The 25175-nt window shown below is 42.4% G+C and overlaps 1 long non-coding RNA gene across 2 annotated transcripts; it reads left to right on the top strand.

Annotated features, from left to right (window-relative positions):
- The first annotated feature begins 2573 nt into the window (after positions 1–2573).
- LOC141568232 (uncharacterized) lies at positions 2574–19348 on the top strand. Of its 2 annotated transcripts, XR_012491304.1 has the most exons (4): positions 2574–2838; positions 6251–6393; positions 15179–15323; positions 18089–19348. It is a non-coding gene; the product is annotated as an uncharacterized LOC141568232 (long non-coding RNA). The 2 variants fall into 2 exon arrangements; XR_012491305.1 differs by lacking the exons at positions 15179–15323; positions 18089–19348 and adding an exon at positions 6927–10652.
- The last annotated feature ends 5827 nt before the right edge of the window (positions 19349–25175 follow it).

The raw sequence follows: 25175 nt of genomic DNA on the forward strand, positions 1-25175 counted from the left end.
ATGTTAACAGTCATAGCCTCACAGCCTTTCCATTTTGAGTAAATGCACCACAACTCGCTCAGTTCAGCCATCATCTCTCCCGTTCCTCAGCCGGCCCTGGTCCTTGGAATGTTTTCGTGGTGTCACGGTGAATGTGCTCGGAGTAGAGTTATATGGCATCATTTGGAGAAACATTGCGTTAATAACCAGAGTTCAAGGGCAAAGGATATAAACGGAGCAAATTACAAGTCTGAACAGATATATAGCTTTTGCTAAAAGGGACATGGGCTGCTACTTTATTTACTGGGCACTGGAGCACTTGTAGAAGGTGCTGAAATGCACCACGGCATTTTTAAAGGACCACATCACGGCTTAAGAAAACAACAGAAAATGTCAGACAAGAGAGAAAGCTAGTGCAAGGATCAACGATCCTGAGTTTCCTAATGAGAGACTATGATTTGCTATAAAGTCCCTTAAGTTTCCGGAGTAATTTAACAGATGATAATATCGTTATATGGGCCACAATGGAGGGAAAGCAGAGGCTTGCTATAAACCTAAAGTCAACAGATTGTTTCAAACTGCAACTTATACCAATGCTGTGGGGAACTTCTTACTGAGATTGTTTTAACCAGGGGTTACCACCCTAGTTCTAAGTTAACACCCTGTAAGAGTGATTTGTAAAAAAGCTATATTCTGGTTTTATATGTTGCCTTCAGAGCTACCTCAGCAATTAAGTAAAACGAGAACGCAAATGCAAAAGGGGAAGAAAGAAAACCAATTTTTAAAAACAGGAACAAAAGGACAACTTCATTAATCTTCAAAGGAAATGAAAATCAAAGAAATCATTTCCACCTGCTATGTTATCAGACAGTTTTCTGTTAGCAGTCTCAAAAACACTGAACATACTGTAAAATATGTGATCCAATATTTTCTTTTTTGTAGGATGGAATGCTACAACTTTGTTTTTCCTTTTTTTTTTTTTTTTTTGAGAGCAGTTTTGGAACTATTATAAAAACGATCAAATATTCATAGAGCATGGTTGTTTATTCCACTTAAAAATTTACTTGCAATCAATAAATTAAAACGTGGATGTTTAGGATGTTCGTTACTGTATTATTTACTTTGCTAAAATCTAAGTATCCAACAAAGGAGAAATGGTTAAGCAAATTATATATACACCCCATGAAATATTATGCAGTTATTAAAGTTGATTAATATGGCTATTATCTCCTAATATTAAAAAGTTCTTTTGATGTAACATTTATATGAAAAACCTCACAGGAGTCAAATGTACTCTTTTATGAGTATTTAAGCATATATAAAACCAATTCTAGAAAGAAACATGCATGAATTTAACTTATGTGTGTTTTTTATATGCTATCAGTCAGTATTAGCCTGACGGGGTTATTAAGCTTCTTTTAATTTTTTTTTTTCCTTTTTCTAAACCTCTGTTATGCTATTACGACATGGTATTTAAAAGAGAAATGCATGCAGCTAAGTTCTTTCTCTCCCCACTCACTCACTTTTCAACCACAACGATATAAAATACACCTCCATGACACGATTCAGCTTCAGCTATTGCAGTTTTAAACGTGGCTTTCGTTTTCTTAGCGGAGGTAGTGGCTAGGGCAGAAGGGGTGGTGGGTATTCCAAAGCACACGTAGTCGGAAGAACCCTTTCCTTCTATGGACAACAAATCCCACCATTTTTTTGAAACTATCTTGCTCTCGGAGGCAAATGAATCAGAGTACAGGCAGGACCAATTTATGTCTTGACATGAAATGTGTCACCTTCAGCACTGCACCTGAATGGGAGCAAATGTGTGTGGTGAATGGACCTGTCCTTCAGTTGCCAGAGAAGAGCCTGGATGATGCAATGTGTCTCTACCAGCCTCGTTCCACAGTGTTCCAAGACATCATTTTTCCTGTTATCTGTCTGTCTGCTTCAATCCCTACTCTCAACCTAATGAGTTTTCCAAAGGACACTTCTTAAGTCACATTGCCTGAGACCGTGGGCTGTCCTCTTTTTGCAAGGATAAACAAAACATATCCAAATTGCTCATGACTTTACAACACATAAAAGCTAGATAAATTATGAAAAATGTCCACATGCCCATGGGCAAACTATATAGCTCAAACACATCTTTCTGCTATTCTTTTTGGAAAAAAACGGTGGTTTTTGTTTTTGTTTTAGCATTTAATATCAATTGTCTTATATTTCTCTTCTGCCTATATCATCTAAAGTGCAATTGCCTCCCTCCTTCCGCCCTCCCCATGTTTTAAAAAACCCTCTTTTCAGTGATTTTAATATTGCCCAAGATAAGGGAATGCAACGGTTCAGGTCTGATTTCATATTGTTTCTCAGAGGCTGATAGGGCGTCATTCACAGAAATGACAAATAGGAGCCATAAACTACAGTTTGGGAAGGGGAGGCTGGGGGATTGTTCTGATGGTGAAATGATTTGTCAAACATCGGCCCTTAATTATGCGGGCTTCTTCACCCTCCACTTTCCCAGAGTGCGTTTTCCTTTCTCCCACAGAGATATAATAGAAACTAATCTTCAAAATCTAAACATCCCAAGCCGGCTCCTTTTGTGCAGGCAACTTGCTCTGCCGGGCGGTGTGAAGCACGCTCGTATTTACACTCGCGGGTCCCCCGCTGCTCGGACCCCAGCAGGCAGACAGGCCATCCATCATCCACCCTCCTCCCGCCGTGCGCCCAGAGCCACCGCCAATCCCGCGGCGGATGGGGCCGCACCTGCGGGGCAGCCCGCAGCTTCCCTCCGCTCTCCTAGCCGCGCCTCCCGGGCTGGCGGTGCCCTTACAAGCCCCTGCGTTCTCCAAGGCCAGAACCGGACAGGTACACTCCGGGGACAGGGACAGTACTCTGAGCTGAGCCCGCCGCTGGCGGCCAGTGGGGCGCAGGAACGTGGGACCGGAGGACACGTTCGGCCTTATTGCGCACGCTTTGGGTTGGTCTGCCGTGTGTGTGTGTGTGTGTGTGTGTGTGTGTGTGTGTGTGTGTGTGTGTGGCACCACAGGGGCCCTCCACTGCGTCTAGTCTCTTAAAAAGTGGAAGAATTATGATGCTTACCTTTGGAAGGGAAGAGTAAGTGAGGACACATTTAAGTGACAGAATTCGTTGCCTCTGGTCTGTTTCTTTGAGAGTATGATGCACCCATGATGGAGTTTGCAAGGCAAGTCTGAAGTCCGCCTGGCCCGTGCATATACTTAAGGCAGGATTCCCCTCAGACCTAAGGGAACAATATTAGCACAACGCTAATAACTAGCCTCCATAGGATGCAAACACGACCCCACACAGAAACCTCAAGGGCCATAAACACAGATTGTAACAATTCAGAGAAAAGAGCTGAACCTCAAACCACAGGGAGGGAAACCTTGGTTTTCCAAACAGGCGAACCAACTGGAATGTGTCTACCTTGCCTCAAAGGGTGAGGCTGAGTTCCTTGGCTGTTCTGGAGAAGCAGCTACCATGCGTCCTGCTAACTGGGTGGATTTTATAACCATGTTCCATAACTCCTTCTGGTTTAAGGGTTCCCAAGCAGCAACTTTAGCATGTAATTTGAGAACAACCGAGGACAGGCAGAATCCCCATGCCTCCCCCTTGTAGTATATTCCAGGAGTGTATCTATGTAGATGTCAGTTCTGTCCAGGCATAGCCTTGGAAAAAAAAGCAAAAAACAGACAGCCTTGCTAGGTGGCTTCAAGCCTACAAGGTTTCTCAGAAAAGCATGTTTCTCTATAAAAAATAAAATAAAATAACAGCAACCACAGCAGCCAGCCTCATGCCCCAACTGTCCACCCCCGTCTTGCTTCTGAATCATAATTCATGAAGGCGAGAGAGAGCGGTGGCTCCAGTTTTCCTGCCTTTAACAACTGGAACTGATAATGCAGAAGAGGAAGGGAAACGAACATGTGAGCCTTGGGGCTTCCGCAGAAGCGTGCCCTGGGGACACGCCAGGTCCCGCCTCTGTTAGAGACCCCCCATGGCTAGCAAAGGTCTGTCCTGGAGTCAGTGGTCTCAAACCTGCCTTCACATACATGACACTCACCTGGTTTTGGTTTTGATTTTGTTGTTGTGTTTAAGAAAGTGCCCATGCTTCGAGCAGCGTTCTGGGGTGCAGTCTGGACAGAAGTCCTTTGTCCAGTGACTGGAATGCACGGTCATCCAGGTACACATTCTAATTCTGTCCCCTGTTGCAGGGGACACAATTGTCCCCTGTCCCTCACTCACTCTTTACCCCGTCCAACACACACACACACACACACACACACACACACACACACAGGGTATACTCAGTCTCTGTCTCTGTCTCTGTCTCTGTCTCTGTCTCTCTCTCTCTCCTTTTTTCTCATCCAATCACTCATATCCATTAGCATTCTGGTCTACTTATTCTAGGTGCTAAAAACGTATATCCTTCCTCATTCTAATACCTTGAGAGCAGTTTTTTGGGTTTTACTCTTGCTGCATTTGTTTTCATTATTATTTAAAATACTGGCTTGGGAGGGCTGGGTGGGATGGAGGACAAGTGATAGACAAGCTGAGGAGTTTTGAAGTCTAAAATGTGTTCCACAGAACTTGAGGCATGTTCCTCCCTCAGCTGAGACTTTGGTCTGTCCGCTCCCGCCTACCTGAGCCTCCGTGGATGGCCCACCAGGGACCCCAGCACCCTGACTCTTCCTCCAAGTAGAACTGGACTTTCTCTTTCCCTGGGTTTTCCTCGCCGCCTTTCTGGATAATGTTGTATACTTTTCCTTAAACCATAAGTGATCTGTGCTTTGATTAGACACCTTGACCTTTTATGGGTGTTGACCATTGATCTCCATCTGGGCTGCATAGAAAGCTCTTGACTCTGAAGTTACTGGGCTGCCAACACCACAGGGAAATTCAATTTCTGTGGCCACACGGCCACGGCAGTAGGACTTCTCCTCAATTAGGATTTCTGTCGTTATTATTTTACTTTTATTAAGCAAGCTGCGGCCTCTGCTTTCCAGCTCTAGCTTTTAGTTACAGTAATCAATTTTTCCGTGTAACTGGCTGTAATTGTTGGCTTGGATATTGAGCTTTCATGGGCATAGACAGAGTGTGCTCCCGTGAAGGGTCTTCCCCATACCCCGCAGACAGATGGGTAATAATACTATACATTAATACCTCCACATTGGTTTATGTGTGTTTGACCACAGTGCAAGCATAATTATTTTTCCCCAGTAAAAGCTATTAGAGATCTATTTGGTAGGTTTTACGATCAATAGCTCCTGTGATATTTGTGTAGCAGCCACAGAATAATCAATTGAAGGTCATATAAAGTAAATTACCATCCTCCTATAATGATTCTTTTTTTTTTCTTTCCTAGATGAGAATTGGGTTTTATTATTTCATCAGGAGCTTCTCACAACGCATGCTCTGTCTGCTTGGGAAAGACACATATAAAACTTGTGAGCATGTTTGGAACACAGTGTTCATATCCATTACCTGAATTTATGTTAGTGGGTTATTAAATTAGTGGATTCACACTGGAATTCCTTCCAAACCCTTTCTTATGGACTCAGTGACACAGTTAATAACAGTGGGGACATCTTTTGCCGCATGGTGGAGGGAGTCACTTTGCAAAAGTCAATCTTTGTGGCTGTCTCTTTAAAGCAAATTTAGAGTTGGTTAAATGTGTTATATTGACAGCGTGACCGAGCTTCTCTCTTCAAACATTCTGGAGAGTGAGTGCTGAACTCGGCAAGAGATGGAGTCAGGATTGCTGAACCCCAATGCACTGCACCCCAGGTGGTGCAGGTGAAGCGGGGGCGGGGGCGGGGGGGCGGGGCTCAGCACCTGCTTTCCACAGAGGGAGGCCTCTCCCTCACCTGAGGAGACTAACCTGGATTTCAGACTTGGAGCCATGGCTGTGCCTCTATAAAAGATTGCAATTTGCCAACCGGAAGCATGCAATCCCCCAACTGTCTTAAAGGGACCCATTTTCAGAGTGTAGCCTTTCTTTTTGTGGGTGCAATCAGTTGTGCACTGAAAAACCGCACCACAGTTGGGTAACCGCAGGCACAACAGGCCACAAGAGGCCTCTTTGCTCCAAATTTTGTACCTTCAACGAACTGCACTTGCCGCAAATGGGGAGCGCGGCAGGAGCTTTTTTAAAAATTTGGGCCAGTAAATTCTCCATGGAGGGAGCAGACCAGGAGAGAGACAATTACTCACTTTCTTAAAGACAAAGGCCAATTGAGATGTCCTGTTCTTCTTCCCACAGTCCACCTGGTCTGCAGAGCGTGCTTGGGGAGCCAAATACCAGGTACCACAGGTGCCCTGATCATTTGGGGCATTCCCGGGGAATCTGTGACGTGTCGCAAATGGACGAGACATCATCTGTCGGAAAAGACAGGAAAAATATTGGTGAGTTTGTGACTATAATTCTGGTGATAAATGAATGAAGTGTTTTAGAATAAATGGCACTAGGTATTTTATCACCTTTAGAGAAATGGTTATCAATGCTGTTACTTCATATTTGCTTTGGGGACAATAAATGCAGAAGTTAAAATAGTGCCTCTAGATTGTAATCAAGTGATAAATGAGAAGGTGTTTTACATTTATACCTAGTATAGTTATGTATTTACACATATATAAATATTCATACAAATCACAAATATGTGCCTTCATACACACGTATATTCACATATGTGTGTATGTATGTATGTATGTATGTATGTATGTATATATATAAAACACATACAGGTTTTATTTATTTTCTTATGAGCCTAAGGAAAAGGCAACTTGTGACCTGGGTCACTTCCAAGTTCCAGTGGCTGAGCCTCTGGAAGGGCAAATGCAGTTATGTCACAGGGCCCTGGTCCTACCACCTATTCTGTACAATGCGGTGACAAGCAAGCTGAGCTAGAAACCAAGAACTCATTTTTCCACTTTTGCAGATGACCCTACCTTAAGCACATAGTCTGGAAATGAGAAATCAAATACAAAATAACATTGGAAATCTGAGCTACTGTTCTGAGAGAAATAGTTTGAAATACCATCGTCTCCCATTGGCAAACTTCACCACCAAACGGAACAAGAACAGGTCTCCTTGCAGCCCCCAGGAAATTGAGAAGGAACAGCGCAATAATTGTTACAGAGTAAAGCAGTCCAAGATACCATTGTAGCCAACTCTTGGAATAAGACAACGAAGGGCGAAGGGCGCCAGGAATCAGGAAACGAAGGGTCAGGAATCACTCCTCGTCCCCTTTAGTTTACCTACCACCTCATATCGCACTGTGGGTGTACTTCACACTTGGAAACGTGGGTAGTTTTTGCCATTGAATAATGCTAAAGGGAACTGTTAAGCTCTGCCACAAGTGGACTTCAAAAGTTGGCTTTTCATGTACATGGATAACATTCAACAACACAGCACTGAATGCATTTGAGTGCCAATAATGACTTTTGTCCCAATCTAGTTATATTAACGTGAGACTGTACTCTCCTGGGAAAATGCCTTCAACAGAAGCAGAGCCATGGGAAATACAAATTAACACTCAAGCGTCTTCCGAAAGGCCACCCAACCTGCGCCAAGATGGGAACATTCGAGATGATACAGCTGCCCCTTCACCTTTTCCCATTTTTCCTTTCAGGACGCCTTCTAAAATGAAGTTGCTGCCTCTCCAGAACTCGAACGGGGTTCAGGGAAGAGGGATCCAAATGATATAAATGAGAGAATGGCAGAGACGTGTGGAGAGAATTGTTTGTTCTACAGAGGAAGTCACGGGGAAAGATGACAAGAGTATGAAAATATCTGTAAGGGAAAAATTAGGACTATTCTTCTTCAGAAGCAAAAATAATAGCAATTGGGGAAATGGACTGAAATTAGGAAAAATGTCCTATGTACAGAAATGGACCGTGAAAGTTTAGAAAGAGGTTTTTTTCCGAACAACAAAGAGAAACTACAAAATATCAATCCTTAGAAGTAACCAGAGCCTTAGGCAAATGAGGCAGGAAGTGATTGGAATGGATTGAAGGGGATAATGGTGAGGACCCTTAGAATTACTTCCTCCCAAGTGTCTGTACTAACTTCACAGTCTTCAGCCTCCTTTAGTACCTGCCTTGCAAACGCCAACCTTGGATTAACTCAACCATCTGCCATCCCCATACGTGTGCTAGCAGCTGCACGGGGCTAATGTGGTCTGACCCTGGCTAACCTTGGTGTCACTCTAAGAATAAAATCCCACGCCACAGATGGGCATTTCCCACCACCCTGTGCCTCTACTAAGTTAGATCTCCATGACAATAAAACAAGAGGGAAAAAAAGGTCCATGCTGCCTTCTCTCTCCTGAAACTTCCAGTTTACTTACTCTAAGCTGACCTGGCTTCAAATGTCACCTGGGAAATAGATGCCATCATTTGGGAAATCTCTCATCTTTTACATACTTTTAAATAGTATAACTCACCAACACCTGCACTGTCTCATTTATTTCCTTCAAAACTGCAACTGATAAAGAGTGCCTCTTGCTTTGAAAGGCCAGCCGTTTTACTGAGGTTCCGCATCGTACCCCTCATCCTTTTCAAGGATGTTTGGGACTTTGGTCCATTGCTATCCTGCATGCAACGCTCCTTCTTTGCAGCTTACAAACTAAAACAGTGTAAACATGTAAACACAAAAAAGCAAACAAAGAATAATCAAACGCTATCCTTGGCAAAGGATGAGAACTGACTGCCTGTTTCCCTCGCTCCAGCCTTCGCCCTTGATGAAAGAACCTATGCTTTTAGCTGAAGCCTGGCTCCCATCCATAAAGACCTGGACTAGACAACATTTTGCAGCTTCCCTTGCTCCCAGGTGTGGCCACGTAGGTAAAGAAGCAGACGCAGCATTTCAACCTCTCGGGAGGTTGCATCCTCAGAATGGGAGGACCTTCTCATCACTTTCTCCCATGCTGACACTGACACAACTTTCAGTGAGAAGGATCTGGGCCGCCACTGCAGCCCAGAACTTCTTACCGCATAACACAATGGGGGAGAAAAATAGACTTCTACCTACTGTAAGTTATCGTTGCAGGGCTTCCCATTTGGAGCCCAAACTAGTCCTAACTGATATGCTAACATTCCCTTGACCCCTCATGTCCCTAAAACTGCTGTCACACCCTCATCTTTCCTTCACACCTGAGTATTTTGGGTCATTTTACATATACAGCCTCCACATCTTCACTGCCTTTAGGTCTCAGCTGATTTCATTATGGCTTCTACCCTCACCCGGACAGGAACTGCTTCTGTCAGGCTCATGGACATCCATTTTGCCAGTCCTCACTGCATTTGACATCCGATCTCTCTTTTTCAAAAGTCTCTCTTTTATAAGATCCTATATCACACTCTCTTGAGTTTTCTTTGGCCTTTCCTCAGTCTCCTTGGCAAACCTCTATTTCAATCGTCTTCTCCATCACTGCTCTTTGGGTGTGTCCAAAATGGGACTCTTGACCGTCCTGTCTCCCAAACCTATTCCTGCCCCAATCTTTCTCATCTTAGTAAATTCTCTCACCAGAAAATGGGAATCATCATTGATGAGTCCCGCTGCCTTGCTCTTCAATACCCAGATGTCAGAGCCGTTGTGGTAGGATCGATCTCAAGCATAAAAATGACATGCATGTATTTCTGTCCATCTTTCCTTCTGCCACCCTCATTCAAGACACCACCATCTTTCTCCTGGGATATGGAACAACTTCTGGTCTGATTTTCCCACTTTTACTCTTGCCCTGTTCAATCTTAGGTTAATCTAAACGAAAGTGGGGGAGAAGAAGGAGGAGGAGGAGAAGGAGAAGAAAGCATGCTTCCCTGCTCTTCCAAGTACAGTGCACTGAAATTACACGCAGAATGGAATCTAGGTTCCTTTACATGGGGCCTATGGGCCACCCTATACATCACTGTTCCTTCTCACATGGGCCTTACAGTTTCTCTAATAGGCCAATGTTTCTCCCATCCCAGGACCTTTGCACATGCTAACCCAGTGGTTCTGGTGGCGGGCTCTTTCTCACCTTTCAGGTTTCCCATTAAATGTCAGTGCCTCAGCAAAAGCTTCACTGGGCACCTTGTTTAAGGAGATACATATACACACACACTAATCCTTTCTCTCTCTCCCCCCTCTTCAATACCTTTAGTGTAGTAATTATTATTATTCAAGTAATGATGTCTGGGGTTTATGGCCCAATTAATTTTAAGGATATTTTAATAGTGCTATTGAGGTATTATTTATATACTATGAAATCCAACTGTCATAAGCACACATGCAATGTTTTCTGTTTTAAGGAAACGTATGGGGTTGTACAATCATTACCACAATTCCGTTTTGGAAGTTCTCCCTTACGCCCATTTGGAGTTACTCCTCATTCCCTCTCAGGCCCAAACAATCACTAATCTACTTTCTGTCTCTATAGACTTGCCTTTTGTGGACATTTCATTTAAATGGATTCATATAATGCGTGCTCTTTTGTGTCTGGCTTCTTTCATTTAGCATAATGTTTTCCAAGTCCATCCATACATGGTATAACACATATCAGGACTTCATTCCTTTTTATTGCCAAACAATATTTCATTATATGGCTATTCCAGAGTTTGTTTTTTCTATTCACCAGTTAATAGTCATTTAGGTTTTTCCCCATTTTTGGCTATTATGTATAATGCTGTACGACACTTATTTTTAATAAAACAATGAACAACGCGTGAACCGTATGCCTCCTTCCTATGGCTGTAAGACTGTGTGCAGTGACTGCCTGTTTCGTAATATAACCTCGTACTTAGCAAATGCCTCCTACAGCATGCTAGGTGCTCAGTATGTATTTGCTAAATGAATGACTGATAATTAACTCCATGTTGATTTCCATACATCTCTTCTTGAAGATCAGAGGGCCAGTCAGATGGGGGAAGGGTGAGTTTCTGATTTTGGGATACATCAGCTCTGGGTGACATAATCTTTTTAATCTGCCTGCAGTTCTCCCCATTACACCTATTGAGGAAATATTAAGGGTGGGAAGAATCCACATTCTCTGAGGGTAAATTGCAGCGTGCTTATCTCTGACTGTCTGGAAAGTCTGGGAGCCTTGCAAAAAAAAAAAAAAAGAAAAAAAAAAGGTAACTTGTATATTTTTCTAGAGCTTAGGAAGAGAGAATCTTTGAAGGCTTAGGGAAGTGCCTGCCTTCCATATTGGGAAATCAGAATGGAACCTGGAACCTGCACCTGAGCTGAAAATTAGGAAGCAGTTTCTAGACAGGAGTGTGTATGAATCTTGCCAGACTTAGAATCCTGTCTTAGGCGTGGGTCCAAGAAGTTTAATTCAGCATCTAGCATGCGAGTTGAGGCAAATGTTATTCCCCTGGCCAGAACTAAGGAGACTTGAGTCCTAGAAATTGAGACTTAGAGTATCATGTAAACAAAAGGGTTCTAACCCACCTAACAAAGAGGAGGTGAAACCCAGTTGTAGCAATTATGAAGATTCTATGTATCCATTAAATGGAAAGAAAAATGTTACAAACATGTTGTAAACATGCCCTGGGTATCAGCTTGCGTAAAGCACTGCAATCTCCACTGCTTCTTTATGAAACCATTAAATAAAATTAGAGAGTCTGTGAACTTAACTGTTGGAAGCTACAAGTCCACTGAGAGCTGTGGTGATTGTATCCTGCTCCTCTGGGAAGAAACGGTCCAAGAAAAAAAAGAGAAGCTGAGCAAGGCAGGCTACATACCTTGGGCGGTGAGAAGCGGAAATTAGGCATGTGAGGCCCATCTAGCCGGGGCTGTAAAGGGCCCAGGGTCTCCATAGCCAAGGGGCTCAGAGAGAGAGAGAGGGTTGAGCAATTTTCCCATGAAGACAGGACAGACTCAGTTTCACTCAATAACTTCAACAAAACTCTAAGAAGAATGTGACAAACAGATAAGAGCTCCTTCCCCAAACCTTTTATAATTATACATGTACATACCAGGGGTGCCAAAAACATGTCTACGCATTTTAAGAAAGGAAGAAAGAAACTGTATTAAAATTGTAATACTCAATATATACCAATAACAGAAGATGAATACAAGTCATGTGGATACATTTTGGGCACCCCTGGCATATATACGGGATAAAAAGGAAACAAAGCAGCCCCAATTGTAAATGAACTGGTTTTTGAAAGAGTAATTGGAAGAACTTTTGATCCGTGGATCCTGTAACAAGATGTTGCCTGGGGACCTGCCTGTTTAAATGGGGTAGGAACCAGAATGAAGAGCAGAACAGAAGCTTTTACTAGAAGTGAAGGAGACAGCAGGATGATTTTCTATGGGCCACGGGGCGTTGGGAGCAGCTCGGAGGACATTAAGTGTCCACAGGTGAGACAGCTAGAAATTACCTGGAACTAGGGAACAACCGCTTAGAATTTGCCACTGCAGGGATTAAAAAAATGGTTTTGATGGAGAGGTGGGGGGAAGACGCCAGGTGGAGGAGAAGCTAGACTTCCTGGGGGCAGGTGTGTTCCGTTGTGGAGAAAGGATTTTGTCCTGCAAAGGAAGGCAGGCTGATAGCCAAAAGGAAGGGCGCAAAGTCAAAGCCTGCAACTGCCTGGATGATGTTACCAGATTTTCCAAATCAATTTGGGACTTTGCAGGCTCCAAAGCGGCCTTTTTGTGGAGATGGGCTGTGCTCGTTTACGGAATACGAGTCGGCATCCACAACCAATTCCTCAAAGCACGCTCGCTGCCTGGCTGCTTCCCCACATCTCCCATCTCCCCTTCCTCTGCTGCCCTTGCTCAGCTTTGCTTACGAGAGAAAGCAAATAGAAGGACTTTAGTTTCCCACGTCTTCTGCACAGTAGTCTTCACACCTATGGGATCATGGGAGAAGAGAAAAATGAACACCCCCACTGACAGACAACCTTTAGCAAAACTGAGAACAATTTCCATGAACTGTAACGTTGGCCCAAAAGAGAAATCCATCACCCCTGCTATGCCCCGTGAGAGAATGGGAGTTGAAAGGCCCTTTCTTTGCACTTCCCTTCCCCAGCCCCCCAAGTCCCCACCCCCCCACCATCTGCCATGAGGATCTCCACCTTTAGCAATATGACATGTAGCTACAGAGTTTGGGGAGGCTCTCAGACTCAGGTGACCCCTTCTATTTCCTGCACATGGATACTTCACTTTCTAACATTGATAGGAAATCTTTGTCTCTCAGAGCAAGCTGCGGAGACACAGGTGTGCAGTACACGCAATGGGAGAGCTGCTGTGATATAAGGTGGGGAATGGCCTTGGACAATTCACTGTGGCAGGTGGGGTGCCTAGGTGCACAGTCCTTCAGAGGAGAGGTTAGTTCTCAGGGTGTCATACACACACACACACAGGGTGCCAAAAAATGTATACACATTTTAAGAAAGGAAAACACTATGTTAAAATTGTAATACTCAATATATACTGATAACGCAAGATGTCTACAAGTCACGTGTGACTTCTGCAGTGACAAGAGGTGCTCAGAGTGGTTCCCATCAGCATCCAGACACTTCTGATGACGGCGAACTACTGCTTGAGCAACGGTGACCAAAGTGTCCATTTGTATACATTTTTTGGGCACCCTTGGTATATGTATATTTGTTATATCACATGCCAGGCCATAGGATTAGGGTAAGATTCAATTTTTGTCTGGCAGAGTCACTGGTATTCAATACTGGATTTGGGGCAGGGCAACTGGCATGGAACTGACAACCGCCAAAGATCTTAGAGGAGATGTTCAGTCAGCGCCTCACTGGACAGTGAGTGGCATCCAAAGGGTCCCACTTAACACTAGTTATGGGGGGACGGCGCTTTGGATAAGCATGAGTCACAGAAGGAAACAACAACAACACCTTAAAGGACCAAGAAAATTCTACTGCCCAGGCATGTGGTCTAATGCCAGAACCAGAAAAAAAGAAAAAAAAAAAAGAAATCTGAGGAACAGTTTGACTTGACCAGTAAAACACAAGAAGACCTGGGGTGTTTCCGAAAAACTCAGCCATCTCCTGTAAAGTTTCACACTCTAGGGGGGAAAAGCAATGTCAAAAAACACACTTCATTTTTGGTGCCATTGTATTTGTGTGTTGCTTTTTGTTTCAGCTTGTCAACTTATTTCTTCCTCTTCTGTCTCTGCTCACATCTGCCTATTACTGCACAGCGAAATAATATGAATTACGTAGCAATAATCCTTCCATATGTCTTCAAATACATACATTCTCATACAAATGCACTGCTATGATCTCTATGGGTGCACGTGGAGGGTGTGTGTGTGTGTGTGTGTGTGTGTTTACCTGTTTTTCCAAAATTGGCTATACTTCCTACAGAAGGGTTTTCCTACTTAGCAATTCTTCATGGAAATTCATCTGTGTCATTTGATATGGCTCAAAAAGAATTTTTTTTTTTCTGTTTAGTAGTTGCATTATAGTTCATGGGTATACTGAGTTTGAATCTTTTTTTCTCTCTCTCTCTTTTTTTTTTTTTTGCCACTACAAAGAGTGCTACAGTAAACATCCTCATAAATTATGTCATACATACTGCCCAAAAGAAGAAGGTTTTTTATTTCTTGGAGTAGATTCCTAAGAATGGGACAGTTGAATGGAAAGATACACGTATTTTTCATTTAAAATATGCTATCAGGTTGCTTTTCTAAAATGCAAAAAGTCACCACATTTTTATGAACCATGTACAAATGTACCCCTTCAGCACATTCCTACCATCAATAGGTGATAAGGCTTTTTCCTTTTTTTTTTAAATTTTGCCAGATTGATGACTATAAAGCTATGCTTCACGATTTCATTATTTCCCCTTTCCTGCTGCCAAGTGACTTTGACCATCTCTATTTGATGGGAGCCATCTTGGATTGGTCCTCTCCTGTCTTCTCACAGCCCAGGCTCATTCTGTTTGTCTCCATCTTGACAGTTTGTAAGAGCTCTTGGTTATATGTTAGCTATTAACCCTTTTTCTCTCTTACCTGTGTTATTAAAGAGAAGCTTTGTGTTAGAACAAGAGGCAGGAGATAAAAGGATCGGAAATTCATTAAAAAATGAAAATGCTCCAAACATTCTCTCTTGGAAAGATTTGCATTTTAATTGGCATCAGACCTGAAAAGAAGGAAGGTCTGAGAGATCCTTCTAATCATCAAGGAAAAGGTATGAATCAGACCTCTCTGATGGCTCGATTTGCACTTCTCTGCAGATCTCTAATCTGTATGCACTCTGGTATCCGGATACTGAGAATGCTGAAAAACTGCCTGTTACATTCAACCTTACAGTGGAGAAGTCGCGAGAGCCAAAGACGCTGAGGGAAGCAGCTTGGGCAGATGACCTGAGTAGACATTTTGGTTTGTTTTGTACCAATTTTTTAAATTGTGGTAAAATGCACACAACGTAAAAATTTTTAAGTGTATAGCTTAGTTTCATGGCATCAAGTACATTCATATTGTGCGACCATGCCAGCATCTGCCTTCAGAACTGTCGTGATTCCAAATCCTTCAACTCTGCACCATAAACAGTAACTGCCATTTTCTCCTCCCCAGCCCGCTGCAACCACCGTTCTACTTTCTGTCCCTATCCATCTGACGACTCTAGGGACCGCATATAAGTGGAGAAATGTGGTATGTCTTCTTGTGACTGTCCTTCAAGTTTATCCATGTTGTCGCATATGTCAGGATTCCCTTCCTTCTAAGGCTGAATGACACGGAACTGCAGGTAGATGCCACGTTTTGTTTATCTATTCATTCATTGACGGACTCTTGGGTTGCTTCCACGTTTTAGCCATTGTGAATGATGCTGCAATGAATGTGGGTGTGCAAATATTTCTTCAAAACTCTGTTTTCAACTTGTTTGAGTACATACCCAGAGGTAGCATTTCTGGGTCATACGGTCATTCTAGTTTAGATTTTTTGAGGAATGACCTTGTTTCCCACAGTGGCTGTACCATCTTCCATTCCTACCAAGAGTGTACAAGGGTTCCAGTTTCTCCACACCCTCGCCTACAATTGTTATTTTCAGGGTGTTCTTGTTTTTTGGGGGGTGAGGGGGGTATTAGCCCTTCTAATAAGTGTGAGGTAGACTCCTATTGCAGTTTTGAAGTGCATCTCCCTATGATTAGGGAGGTCGAACATCTTTTCATGTGCTTATTGGCCATTTGTGTATTTCCTTCAGAAACATTTTTTTTTAAGTTTCAGGTGTATAAAACAATACAATAGTTAGACATTTATACCCCTCATAAAGTGATAACCCCCCTCCCCCAATCTATTTCCCCTCTGACATTGTATATAGCTGTTACAATTCCATTGACTCTATTCCCTATGCTGTACTCCACATTCCATGGCTGTAAATATATAAATACATAAAATTATAGTTGACATTCAATATTATTCAGCTTCGGGTATACAGCGCAGTGGTCAGGCAAGGACCTTTTGCTTTGAGGTTGCTTGCCAGAGGCTTAATCCCACAAAGGGAGCTGGTATTTAGTCCTTCTAGATCCAACGGAAAACAAATTCTCCATATTCCTAGAGGACCCAGATGTCTGGAAGAAGAGTGGTGATCTTTGCCTGCACGATTCAGAGGCCCGAGAGGGAGGCTGATGTCGTGTAGCTAGCACTCTCCCTCCCACCCTCCCAATGACAAAGACAACAACGACAGACATTTCTGGGCCATCTCCCTATCACGTGGCCATAGATTCCCAACGTGGGCACCAGAGTGGACCCCATTACTCACTACTTGAATAAACTTGGACAACTCAACTCACCCTATAGGATGGATCTCAACGTGCTTTTCTCTAACATTAGGAAAATGCCCCCAGGACTCAGTTGTTCCTAGAATCAAGTGCTGGATATAGAGGAAGTTGCTTTGAAATGTCTTCAAGTCATTATAGATATGGTATTGCCTTGGCCACTTATCAGCGAGGGTCTGATTTCAGTTGGCCCTCTGTATTCGCAGCTGCCACAGCTGAGGATTCAGCCAACCGTGGATGGAGAATACTTGGGGGGAAAAAATAAGGCTGTTACTGACATGTAGTATGTAGTTAGGCGTGTGATGGCTGAGTGTGTACTAACCATGTATGGACTGGTTTTTCCTGTTATTTTGATACAAGAATATACAGTAATGGTATAACTATTTATACAGCATTTCCATTGTATTAGGTTTTATGAGTAATCTGGAGAAGATTTAAAGTACACGGGAGGGTGTGCGTAGGTGACATGCAAATACTACTTATTTTATATAACACACTTGAGCAACCTTTGCCCTGGAGCCAGTGCCCCGTGGATACGGAGGGATGACCGTAATCATTACATCGCTTTTTTGGGTGAGAATAAGGTGGCGATTTAAGTTCAGTTCCTTAAATATGTTTACATATTATGAAAACCTCCTCTTCAGTAAAGCTGTCAGAGGGGAGAGACTTAATGTTGGTAGGATGCTGGACTCAAAGGCTCCATTCCTAAGATAAGGTGTTAAGTGATGGCACCTGCTCCCCCCTTCCCCCTTTCCAAAATCTCTAAAGGTGCAGATGAGCTAGTGGCCAGTGAACGCAGGAGGGTCAGCCTTTTGTAGATGACAACAGAGGTCCTGGGGGGAGCGGGGGAGCAGGCAGGACCCACACCAGACCTGCCAAATGCCATCACCATGTTCTCACTACCTCCTCCGCATGGCAGCCAGGGGCTGTTGAACCCAGAAATGTTGTTTTTGCCATTGACATCATATATATATATTTTTTAAGTGGGGAATATATAAGTAATAGACATTAAATCTGTTGGTAAGTAAAGTGTGTTATGAATCACGGCAGTTCTCTGAAGAATCTGAGCCAAGAGGATATTTTGGTTTTGAACAAGTACTATAACACAGGCCAAAATGGCTCCCAGATTCGAACTTCCAAAAAATAGTGTCAGTTCACTATGTCACTTGGCTGACAGAGATAGGGTGATCCCGACTGCTAGGAGGAAGATATTTGTAGGAAAAAGAAAAATTGGCTAGTATATTTCACCTCTGGAGGCCATGGGAGGAAGAAAGAGAAAATAGGGATCATTACAGCATTGTAATTTATTAGTCATCAAAAAAAACAAAAAAACAAAACTGTCTCTGTGTTCTATAAATTCTTTTCCAGCTGCCTAAACTGCACTAGAGGCGAGGACAGCCTCCACAAGAGAAAAGGAAAAAAGGAAAAACCAGAATAGAACTGGGGAGTACTTTCATGACAACGTGATTGTAAACCAGAGCATTGGAATTTCATCAATATGACATCATTCCCAGTTTGACATGGGAGAGCCCACCCTCCATCGCTCCCTCGTCCTGGCCTCCTTTCCTCTTAAAGAGATGATGACGCTGCCCGGGCAGCACAGAACGATCATAAAAACCTGTATCCCTTAAGCTGAATTCAGCCTATTGACTGCACAAACAGCAATAACAAAAACAAAACTAGCAGGAAACGTTTGCACATAGCATCTGTTATGATCACATAACCACGAGACAGCTGTTTAATCCCAACTGTTAACATAAGATCATTTGTGTGTTTGAAGAGCAATCCCATTTGGATCTCCCCCTTTATTTATTTATTTTCTAGCTTTTTTTCCAAGAGCAAGGCTTTCTCAGCTGTAGGAGGTAATGAGTGTTTCTGGATTTTTCCACTTTCACCCTCAGCTTCCGAACGAGAGAGGTGGTGTGGTTTTCGAACTCTAACTACTCAGAGGGGAGAGAGGATGGCTGTGTGGTCTCCTCACTGAGCAGGGCACGGCCCTTTCTCCGCCTTTGGGACATTCATAGGCCATTCTGGTCAGATGATGGGAATTGGCCCTCACATGAAACGCCTCTGGTGGTCTCGGCCAGATTCTGGTTGAGTTTTCTCAGCACCACCCAGAATTGGACCCAATCCCTGTCAAGTTCAGTTCCAAAACCTAAAGACAGAGTGATCAGGTTCACAACTGCTTGCAAGGGTCAAGGAAGAATGTCAGCAGTTTGGGTGGCCTGTCTGAGTGCCCATTTTGGAGGCCTGAGCAGGATACCTAGATGGCTTATGATGGTCCTACTTTTTCTTGGCTTTTCTTTACTTTTTTTCCCCCTATCTACATTATACTCACTGCCTGCAGGCTCCCCAAATGCTCAGTAGAAAATATGCAGGCCAACAGGTCACAGATGTGGTGGGTGCCAGTGGCAAGCACTGCAGAGCTGACCACGTGGTCCTGGGTTGAGGGGAGCTGGCTGTGTGAATTTGGACAGACATGAACCTTGAAAGCTGCCTGAAATCAGCATGACATAAATCTTTCTTCACCTCCTTCTTTAAAGATTTCATCCTAGCCAATCCTCCATTTTGATCCCAACACAATCATAACATGTGTAATACTAAGTTTATCTTTCAGGAAAAGTGAAAGCCAACATCCTTCTAAAACTTTGGTTAAATGTCTTAAACCTGATTCTTAGGACAAGTTCATGTCTATCTAGGTCATATGAGCCTTGGGAATGTAAGGGACTTTTTATTCTTCTCTCATTTCCTCTTTCTTTCTTTCTTTCTTTCTTTCTTTCTTTCTTTCTTTCTTTCTTTCTTTCTTTCTTTCTTTCTTTCTTTCTTTCTTTCTTTTCTCTCTCTCTCTCTCTCAAATGGTTGATGTTTAATTTAATTTTCAGCTTTTTTGAAGTATAATTGATAGATAAAAACTGCATATACTTAAAGTGTACGACTCGATGTTTTGATATTCACATTCTGACGTCATCACTACAGTCAAACTAATTAACATTTTTGGTTTTAACTTTTGGAAAATAATGTTAGTTACGAGGAATTTTCATCTCTTTGAAATGAAAAAAATATCGCAAGAATTTCTGAATGACCTCTGAATTTCTCCTGAATAAAAACAGCCTTTCTTAGCCTTTCCTGTGGCTCCACGTCCTCACAAGCATTGCTTTTATTCTCCCTCCCTGTCCCCCAATGAAAAAGTTGTGACACTTGTAAAGACATCAGGTTTTTTTTGTGTGTGTGTGTTGTTTTTTTTTGAGATTTAGTAAGAAAAATAAAGTAGTGAGGGGAGCAGTCAAAAGATATTGACTATCAATGTTGGAAAAAATTAAATGCTTAAGTCAGTCTATGGTGTGATTTTTTATCATACTTAGATAAAGTGCTTTTACTTTTTGCTTGACATTCTGTATCACACGTGAAAGTTTGCATCTCACAGTGGTGGGTGGGGGAAGTGACTGTGGTCTGCACAGATTATGAATATCCATCTTAACGTTCAACTTCCCCTACATGGGACAAAATCACCAACATCTTAATGGGAGAAAATCCTTTATCAACTGATTCATTTCCATGTTTTGTTTCTGCAGCTAGACGGGATATCCTGTAAGGTGGTGAAATGGGAGGGAAATTTAGTACTATCCGTTTCTGGTTTGCCATTATTATTATTGTTATTTCTACTCTCAAGATGATATTCTATTTATCTCTGGATTTTCATATAGAACACCTATTTTGGGTGTTTTTTTTTTCCTTTCTTCTCTCCCTCCCCGTTCTATCCTAGTTAAAAAATCATCGTTGGTAAGGATGTGGAAGAGAGAAGTCATGCCATTTATTATTTGCTACTTCTCCTAAGGCTACAAGATGACATTGTTATTATGTACCCTACGTTATTGAATACAATCCCTGGTTTATTTTGTTTGTTTTATTTAAGTATGGGAACAGTTGCAGAGATCGTTTTGATTGATTTTACAAGAGGAACTACCCAAGTGGAGAGAGAAATCCCACTGTCTGAGCAAACACGCAAGAATTACACATGTCTCTTAGGTGTTCCTTAGTCAGCTAAAACCTGGAAATAAATACCCCAATTCTTTTGTGATCTACTCCAGTGACTGCTGCCACAGGACATGTAAGTGAGAGGAAGATGATCTGCGGAAAACTGGAGTTCCAATTGGACCCTGACTAATTCACATACCACACACACCGCAGCAGGACACTCGCCCCCGTGAAGAGAACCAGATAGACCTACCATTGCCCCAGTAACATTTGAAACGAGCCCCATTCATTTCTGAAACTTCAGTCGCACACTCGAAGTTTTAGAAAAGTATTCGTCCGGATTATTAGGCTTTGTGGCATGTTTGTCAAGCACACAAAGCTACATTTCAAGGCAGTATATGTCTTTGAAACAAAGCTTGAGGATTTTCCCGTTCAATACACTTCTGTGTTCTCCCAAACACAAGACAGATCTTGGCAAAGAACTATTCATTAGGCAACCGTGACTTGACAAACAAGCACATTTGAGAAGAAGACAGGTAGAAACTAAAGTGCTTGACTTTGGGGGTGGGGAGGCGGAGGGGAAGAAAAACTCTGAGAAATTAACCAATTCTCAATTCATCCAAGACTTCATTTTGCAAGGGAGATTCTCCCTGTACATGTATCTGCCTCCGTTTTGCATAATATGACTCACAGAGTGGCAGGCCATTCTCAAGCTGATCATCTTAAATGTAAGAAAGAAACAAACAAACAAGGGAGTGAACCCACACTGGAAGTACAGTCTAGATAGGTGGACAGTGTGCCTGGAGCGAGCTGTAAACTTGCAGCTCTTGGGTAGCCGTCCACTCCATCCTTTTCTGGGTGGAAAAGTCCCCATCTACCCCCCTCCCAAGTGTATGGCTTCTGTACCCACTTCACCTTCCTCCTGTCCATCTGTAAGTCTCCTGGTTTTTCCATCAGGCCCTGATGGCGGTGTCATTCTGGGTTCCAGCTTTGTTTTCTCTAATCTATATTTCCCTTCACTATTAAACCAAAGGCCAAGGGAAGCTTTTGCTTACCTAGTATCTGTTCTTCTGATTATTTCACATGATATCAATTTTCCTTATGGTTCTTAAAAATGAGCTCAACCTGAGAATTTATTCAACATCCTTTCGTATAAGACACCGAGGATAAACTTAGAAGCACCCCCCCAAAAAAAACAACAAAAAACTGTCCTTTGGAGGGTTTGTATCTCAGTTAAGTCTTGAGGGAAAAGGGTTGCAGTCTCTTCTATTAAGTTGGTGCAAAAGTAATTGTGGTTTAAAAATAATTGCAAAAAACACAATTACTTTTGCACCAACCTCATAAATTGTTGGGACTGTAGCCCTGTTTATTCCCTTCTCAGACCACCTCCTTGCCTCCCACCCAACAATATGCACATAGGATGGAGGAAACTGGAAAATCTGTCCAAGGCTCGTTCACTCCCCTTCTCCTTGTAATTCTGATCGGGCATAATGCACCACAAGCCAAGGGTAGGCTTCATTTTCCTTGTTAGAAATATTCCAGGGACCACTGTATATCTTGAAATATGTTTTGAGTTTATTAACCGGTTTGATCACTTTTTGGTTCTTTTTCTTTCTTTTCTTCTTTCTTTCTTTCTTTCTTTCTTTCTTTCTTTCTTTCTTTCTTTCTTTCTTTCACTAAATTGATAGAATTCATTGGTAATTTGGGCATTGTCAACTGGAATATTCTTTTCACAACTGAGTTGAAGTATGTTCAATATAAAGAAAGGCTTTTCATTGAGCAAAAAATACGTTGAGAAAAATGGTATGATTAAGCATTTCATACAATCAGAAAAGAAAACTTATGCCACCCAATTTCTGATACCTTGTTCCCTGGAACAACTGAAGTGGTAAATTGAGGCAATTATCCCAAATACCTTTCCTGAATTATAGGGATTGTTTAGGGAAGCAGGTTCTGGGCCTAAATTTTTGCAATAATTATCTTAATTTGCATTTTGGTTTGGATGTAAAAATGTAGTTTTAGCATCATGCACTTATAATTTTGTATGTGAACTCTGTAGCTAAACCCATTCGAAAATGGAAATTCATCAAAAAGATATATAATACCACTGCGACCTTGATTTTTTAAATCTTACATTCTTTTCGTAAATTTTTCCGAATTTCCTATAATGAGTTTGCATTACACTTATTATATGAAACACATGAGCATATCAAAAATTATATTCAAATAAAATACCTTGAATTAATTTATAGAGTTTCTCAATGTGTGGTTGGGGATGGGAGAGGGCTAGCATTTGTCACTGAGCCCTTCTGGCCATGTGTGCTACCTCTCTGCAGAAACCACACAGGATATTAGGAGCCTTCTCCTGTTCGATATAGTCAAAGATCATATTCAAATGTAGTGTGTTGATTGCTATGCACTGGATGTTCATTTAAAGTGAGCTCTCTTGCCTGGTCTGTCCCCTGCACCTTGTTCTTGTCACCTAAAAGGTCACCCTAGTTCTCCTCCCTTTGGTCTATCTCTCATCTCTTTAATGAAGTAAGAAAAACGAAAGCAAGAAGAATAGTTACTTCAAATGACTGTAATTAAGGCGGGGACTCAGCACCACCTCCTAGCTCTGTGTTCAGCATTGCCTTATCCATATTACGTAGAGTCCAAAATCATACCTGAAAGATGAAAATCATCACCCCCATTTTTGCCAGTGGGTAAAACTGAGGCTGGAACAGAGTATCTTGCACCTGAATTCACACAGCTAGGAAACGCAGACATGAAATCTGAATCTAAGTCCATCTGACTCCCAAATCTCCATGTTTCCTGCTTACAACACACAAAATCTATGACAGGCATTGGAAGCCATCGGAAAGAGCTCAGTGGGAACTAAGAACTTTTATGCAGTCTCTCTAACCGAGGACTACTTCTGCTCAGTTCGACTAACTCCGGCTGCCACTTATTATTATTTAAAAATAAACAACAAAACCTTGAGACATAATCGAGCCAGTGAAAAATATCATTTTCTTCCAGGCAAGTATACCTCCAAAATTATGTTCTCCCAGAATTCACTTTGATGTGGAGACTTGTTAAGAAAGGGGAAGGGAAACTTTATTATTGAGCTTATTTGGGGCCAGCGCTTACACATATACTCTTTCATGTACTTCTCACACCAAACCTGTGAGGTCAGTTTGCACTTGAGATAAGGATCAGACAGGTTAGGTAACTTAATCAAGGTCACATGCTAAGAAGCCAAGATGGGTTCCAACCCAAGGGCTTCTGACGCCATAATCCTTGCCTTTGTTCTCTTGGAGGTTGTCAACGTGGCACTCACATGGGAATGTGGGGATGGGGGTGGGGCTGTCATCTGTGTATCGTAGGATGTGTAATAGCATCCCTGGCTTCTGCCCACTAGATGCCATTAGCACCCTCTCACCAAATCATGACAACAAGAAATTAGTCAAAGTGTGTCCAGACTCTGCCAAATGTCTCTTTGGTGTGTGTGTGCGTGTGTGTGTGTGTGTGTGTGTGTGTGTGTGCAAAATGACCCCTATTCGAGAACTACTGTTCTAGTGTTAACATACATTCATCCAAATTGGTCCGTGAAGAGAGAAATAGTAAGAGTTAAGTGGGTTGGTCTTTGAAATCGATTATAGTTCAGGGTGATTTTTTTGTCATTATTCTTGGCATGAGTTCTAGATTCTTAACAAGAAAAATCTGAATTTTAAGAGAATACAACAGTCCCCTCCATTCATAATTATGCCTGCCTATCTTCTAGAATGAGGGAGAAAAATAGTAACTAGAAGATTTCTGATTAGTTTGGTTCAATCAGACAGGATAGTGTGAAAATTCAGAATTTTTTTTTTTTTTTGGCCCGCAGAACACGTACTTATTTGTAAAAGCCACAACAACCGAGCTGATAAAAATATCACAACTGCTCAGCCTAAGGAGATAGCCAACATTCAAGGAGACTTGTATCTCCCAATGTGGTAAGTGGCTGCTTCCTACTAGCAATGACAGGGATGTCTTGACAGAAAGAGAAAGGATGACCCAAAGCCCAAGTGCAAGAAAACAGGAACAAAGGAAACATGGCCTTCAGAACTTTGCAAAAAAGCATGTCCTACCCAGGTTACACCCAATTGCATCATGGGTACCTGCTCTCAGCTCCACCCACCCAAGTCAGCCAAAAAGCCGCCTTTATCTTGGCAAACACTTTGGAGAGCCGTCTCCACCCGCCTGGTCTTTAAGCATTTCATATCTCTGTGTGGCTGAACATGTCCCTACCAGGCAGGGCTCTGACATAAAGAGCCATTCAAGTTTCCCCCTGTGACCTGATCCCATCAACACTCTGATACTGGAAAGATGCCATAAATACTGTTCACTCATTTTGTAGCATGGAATAAAAGGTCTTTACAGGAAGTTATTATCAATGGTCTGTAAAGAAAGGGGTCACAGCTTTGCTTCCTCCCCCAGCCGTGGGAGTCACCCCAGC

Source organism: Rhinolophus sinicus, linkage group LG13 (assembly GCF_036562045.2).
Source record: "Rhinolophus sinicus isolate RSC01 linkage group LG13, ASM3656204v1, whole genome shotgun sequence".
NCBI lineage: Eukaryota > Metazoa > Chordata > Mammalia > Chiroptera > Rhinolophidae > Rhinolophus > Rhinolophus sinicus.